Source organism: Stegastes partitus, unplaced genomic scaffold, assembly GCF_000690725.1.
Source record: "Stegastes partitus isolate 25-593 unplaced genomic scaffold, Stegastes_partitus-1.0.2 Scaffold164, whole genome shotgun sequence".
NCBI classification, from domain to species: domain Eukaryota; kingdom Metazoa; phylum Chordata; class Actinopteri; family Pomacentridae; genus Stegastes; species Stegastes partitus.
Genome location: NW_007577895.1, coordinates 363,934 through 370,365, shown reverse-complemented (window position 1 = coordinate 370,365; position 6,432 = coordinate 363,934).

Here is a 6,432-nt window from a genome sequence, read left to right as displayed (position 1 = left end):
TGCATGGACACAGCGGCACCGTCAGGAGACAGTGAGAGTGAACGTTTAGTGTCTTGCCTATCCCAGACGTTCATTCTTACTAATGAAATGATCCTGAAGAAACGCTCTCTCATCTTGCTGGTGCTACTGTATATGTACAGCAAAATGACAATAAACTTGATTTGATTTTGATCGATAAACCAAACTCTCCTATTCCCTTTGATATGTACCATATTCAGATATCATGCACCAGGACCGGGGAAATACGATGATGGGTTCTGTTGCTGGAGGCGTTGCAGCCTGGAAGTTCGAGTGATTAGTCACCAAGGGCTTACTAATTTCTCTGTAAAAGCTTGTTTTTACATAGAGATATGTACATTTTTCATTGCCGCGCAGCCACTTTGAAACATTGCATAACACGTGTTTGTGCTCGGAACAGACGTCATTAGAGCCCCGACAAAGCACGGTAAATGGGACCTTATCACAGAGGTCGTGCCCGTATCTATCTGATGAAAGAAAAAATAAAAAAACACTAACGTAGGAGTCATAACAACACTTCAGACAAAAGCAACACATACAGTTAGTCATTATCTGATTTCAAATCTAATGTGTCGAACGGGGTCGAAACTATGGAACAAGCGTCACTGCCAAAAACTGCACTGTTCAAGTCGGTCATTTGCAGGATCGTCACGGCTCATTAAAACTCGGGTATCTTTCTGAGTTGTCTGGACATCTTTTCTAACAATGTCCTAAAGTCAGACAGAACAAGAAACCTGAAGAGTCTTTAAACAAGTAAAAGCAATTTGGAAGCGAAAACGAGGGCAGAATCACATTCAAGACAAACATCGATCACAATTTGCTTTCTTACTCAACTGACTGTGCATCTATAATATCATTTCTATCTATTTTTATCTGCCTTATGTGTTGGCCTGTTTACAACCTTTAATACTGGCAATAGCTACAAAAACTAGGTCATAATAAAAATCAAAGGCAAGTGTTACTCATCGCTGGTCTAAAGAAGATACACAGCAGACATCAGTTGAGGCCTTTACACGCTTTTCACACTTGTCTGCAGTTTTAAACACCACCAACTGTGACAACAGAGCACTGCAACGAAGACCGGCGCACTGAACTTTCCAGTCCTGCTTAAGAACAGAACATGCAGTGTTAGTTTTGACACAAAAGACTTCCATGTGGTCAACCTATTTAACAGCGGATGGGCAAAGGTTGGATTGTTAAATCATTACAATTCTCAGCTGGGTTCTTCAAGCTGTTTTGTAGCAACAGTATAGAAACACTAACGCGACTGCCCGCAGTTTATTGCTAAAAGGCGGCGCGCGTAGGTGCACGTCCCACATTCAGGAGATAGGTATGAGACAGAAGTAGGCCAGACGTGAGAGATAAAGAGAGCGAGAGAGGGAGGTTCCATTATACGGTTCAGATAAGCAAAGTCAGGCGTTATTAACAATGAAGAGCTCTTTTCATTATACCTCCTTGTCACTTCATATCTAAATGATCAATGTGACCTTGTTGCTGGGACCAGGTTAGTGCTGCGGAAAGAGCAGCTGTGCACCACTAAATGAAAATGCACTTTAACGTTTTGTATTCCCACAATAAACTGCTAATGCTGTAGTTGCTTTCATAACAAGACGACAGCTATAATTTCAGGCAGGCAGTTGTGGAAAAGGCATTCAGGTCTTTTATTGAAGTAAAAAACATACAAAAAATACTCCATTATAAGTGAATGTCCTGCATAAAAAAAATCTACTCAAGTAAAAGTACATAGGTTTTGACAACAAAATGTAGTTAAAGTAATAAAATGAATGCAGTGGATGATATATTTTTATATGTGACATCATTAGGTTTTTACTAGTGAAGCATCAGTGTGTGGGCAGCATTTAGCTGCAAGTGGAGCTAGTGTGAACCACTTTATAGGCAGCTTTATACACAGAGACATCAGTGAAATCTCGGTCCTCATCAGATGATTAATGAGAGAGGAAACAAGAAAAAAGGAATTTCTCATACGAGCGTAAATAACAAAAAAAACGAAATCACTATTTGGTGGAGCCTTTAAAAACTGATAGACATCTGGAATGCGGCCCAGCCTACTTCATGTAAGTCAGAAGCCTAAAAGGCTGGAAACCCCTGATTTAATCTCTAAAAATATGTTGTATTTTAAAAGCTTCTATATAAACCAATCAGTCCAAGCATTAAGACTGATGATAGGTGCAGTTAATAACATTGATGATATCATTACAATGCAAGTCTCTGCTGGGAAACCTTGAGCATTCACGTGGAAGTTACTTTGACACACACCACCTGTCTGAACATTGTTCCAAACCGCAGACACACACACCTCCATGACACACCAGCGGCCTCCCCCAGCAGAACACTGTGCCTGTTCACCACAAAGAAACTGCTCAAGAACAGCTCGAGGAACACGACAAAGAGCCCAAGGGTCGACTCGACCTCCAAACGCACCATACGTCCGTCTGTTTAGATATCTGTGGGATGAGTCTGAACAAACCAGATCAACAGCATCAGTAGTCCTGCATCCATGTCCATTATCAGAGGTGTTGTTGTGGCACAAGGAGGACCTAAACATAATTACATAGGTGGTTTGGCCTCACCAGAGGCCTCACACCTACAGACAATTTAGAATCACCAATTAACCTCAACATGTTTTTGGACTGTGGGAGGAAGCCGGAGAACCCGGAGAGAATCCGCACGGGGAGAACGTGCAAATTCCTAGATTCGATCATGTTCATGAAATTCAGGAGTGACAAGTTTTCATGGCAGAAGTAGAATCAACACGTTAAACCGTCCAATATGTGCTGCATGTCTGGCTGTTATCACCTCAGCTCAGGATTTTCTAACAGTCAAAACAGCTAAACTGGCGGCTTATGTGCTGTTGCTCAAACAAAAGCTTTGTTGGTACTTTTTAAGTCTGCGATGAATGAAGCTAAAAACTTTTCATTACTACATTTCAAACCCACATCAGGTAAGCGTTTGGTGCAAAGAGTTTCCAGAGGGGGAATATCCACAGCAGCACCGGTTGTGTTTGGGAGCACAGTGTTGCTGCTGAGCAAAAGGTTCTTTCAACATGCGATGAATGTTTCACTTAAGCTGTTCACTGGTGGTTTATTTAATGCTCCAACCGGGGCTATAAATACAATTCTCTGAATTATTATATATACATACATTTATTATGAAACAATGGCTGAGAGATAAATGCCCGACCAGAAGCAGTAAAGAATAAATGTTTTCATGCTCGTATACACAATTTATACTAAGACATCATCTATGATTAAACAGGCTGACAGGGTATAGCTAAACAATTCTTTCTGAAACTCTATTTTAACTGGCTCTATTATATGTGCATGCAGTCATCCGTAGACTTAGCTAAGCTCATGAGTATGACCTTTTAATCCTAAAACCTGAAGCTTTTTTCCCCCCAGCTCTTAATCTTCACCTTGACTTTTTATTTTATTTTTTCATGCAGACATGCTTGTTCCCTTTATATAATGAACAAATGTAAAAAATATCTTTAGTACTGGTGATTCAACTGGGAATGTTGTTTTAGGTGTGCTCCACCCATTTTCAGAACTGTATTTGTTTATTTGACCTTTAATTTACCAGGTAAAAAAGTTTGCATCTGCAAACATGACTCAACCAAGCGGCGCCAGCAGGAACAAGCACATGCAAATTACAGACACATAAACATAACATAGAACAAAAGTGAACAAGCAAGAAGCAATTTAAATGTATTTTAAAACATGTTTCTGATTTTGATGTCTTTAAAACATATGTAATAATAATTTTCCAGAAACACATTTAGAAGACGGGCATCAAGGTGTCTCAATGTATTTCCAACCCACTTCACTTGTGACTAATGGCTTCTATTAAGCAGTGCATGATAGGCTTCATTTTTTCAACCAGGTTTTGTGCCAAGATTGCGAGTGATGAATAATGCAGCTTTTAATTCTGGTTTTAACTGAAAGATGCATTAGCAGAATCTCTAATATTAGCTTTGTGTTCCGGAAGAGAGCAGATATAATTATAGAATCTGATTGCTCTCCATCTCCACCATCATCTCTGACGTGCTGTTTACGAAATACAAATCAAAGGGATAATAAACTGGCATCCACCTGCTCACTCACCTGCATATAAATGGGAATATTTAGAACTTGTGACTGGAAGGGTGGGGGGGAGACAGCAAATAGGTAGAATGTTCTCGCCTTTTTTTTTTTTCTTTTCTCCCTGTTAATCTTACAACACATCTAATTATAACAACTGTATAGACTGATGTTAAATTTAACAGCTTTTCAACCAATGTTTTTGAGCTACGAACGTGAAAAAAAAGTAGCCCGCTGCCAAATCCAATATCCTAGAGCTTGGAGGATGTGTTAATTTCTTCTTCTTTTTTTTAACTTCAGTATTTTTTTACATCTTCGTGACTTAGGAAGACAGATTTTGAGTAACGGTGTGTGTTGTGTGACTCTTCGGCAAACATTACAGCACATTACTGCTGATTCTGTCTGATGTTTTCTTTGTTTTTGAAGCACAAATTATACCAGATGCAAGCATCTCCCATGTAACAGTTGCTATAGCAGCAAGATCACAGACGCAGCAGTAGAGAAGACTTTGTATGTACGACAACTGAAAGTTACCACATCAAACACAAACAAGTACGAAACCAGACTGTCGAAATATAAGGAATGCAGGCTGCAGCAAAGATGCTACAAAACACAACTTTCTCGACTGGGATATGAGGCCAGGTGCAGCAGATAATGGATAAAAGTTCCAAACATTTTAAAGCTTAGAGACGGCCACTACGTCATGAGCCTTCGTATGGCTGCTTTGGATTTGGTGGTGGATTAACGAAACATAATGAGTTGGCTCGGTCGGAGTGTGACGTACTCTGGTGTGGTGATGTTGTCTTGAACGCGTTTGAATGTAATGTTCACACAACAGCTGCAAGCAGAAAAAAAGCTATTATGTTTTCTCTTGCAAGACGGTGTCCATTTGAGTAAATGAGCTCCGATAATCCCCATCAGTGACAGAAAGTGAAGTGAAAATGAGGACAACATGGAGGCAAGCTGAGTCCTACGAGGAAAGAAACACTTTAAAACCAATTTGAACCATTATTGTTGTTTTTTGTCTCAACGTTTTTTCCCCCAACAAACCCTAAAATGCGTTGAATAAATAATGAGCTCTATCTGTGAAATGCTGATTTTTGAAAAAGCAACTGGACTTGCTTAAGTTCCTTGAAGACGTTTCACCTCTCATCCAAGAGGCTTCATCAGTTCTGACTGACTGGTTGGGAGTTCCAGATACTTATATCCTTGAAGAGCCATAAACACCTGAGTTTCGGGGGTAGTTACTCCTCCCCCTTCGTTATGTGAATCGTTAGTGCTCCGCCTGCCACAAAGGGATTCATTAGGGTCTTTTGTGGCAAGGTGTGAATGCGGTTTCATCTTCCTGGGGAGAGATTTAGGACTGAGTTGTAAACAGGTGAGAGCTGATGCCTCAGACCTCCACCTCTGATGAGTGATGGTCTCTCCAGTTTCCAGTTCTTCAAAGATAAAAGCATCTGGAACTCCCAAGTAGTCAGTCAGAACTGATGAAGCCTCTTGGATAAGAGGTGAAACGTCTTCAAGAAACTCAAGCAAGTCCAGTTGCTACGATTAATCTACCAGAATAACCATGACCTGGATGACTGAGAATCTTCACAGACAATACTTACATAACAACAGCGAGATGAGCCAGACTAAAAAGTTAGATAATTGCATCCGAAATTAGCACTGAGGAGCTGGAAATCATTAGAAAGGAATTAAAGAACATTAACGAGGAGGAGTTCACTATTCTCAGCTTGGTGGTAAATTATTTTGTTTGTTTGTTTGTTTGTTTGTTTGTTTGCTTGTTTGTTTGTTTGTTTGCTTGTTTGTTTGTCTGTCACAGCTCTGTTACCATGTGTTTATGACTGCAGAGCAACATGAAAACATTTTAACTGTGATGGATTATTTATCTAAGGCAAGTTTAAAATACTTAAAGAGCTGATTTTTTTTGTTGTTTTTAGAACATAGAGGAAGCATTCACAGTTGATATAAAAGAAATAGTGATTTGAAGTTAATGGGCTACAAAGAAAACCCACATGGTCTCTGGACTGCACATGTTTTCCCAGCTTGTTTAATGAGGCAAAAACGCCAACGGACATGTCTGGATGTGAGACTGTGGCAAAAGCAGACAGAAGTCCTCGACTCGAATACAAAACTCCACATCTCACCAAATACACATCATCAGCCTTGTTCATTAAACACAATCAGTCATGATAATTGATAGAAGAGGAATATCGTAGCTGTGGGCCGTCCGATCGCTTTGTCATTAGAACATTTAATATAGAAAATATAGAATGTTGTGTCACAGCAAGGTTTTGATCGGCTGTTACTGATT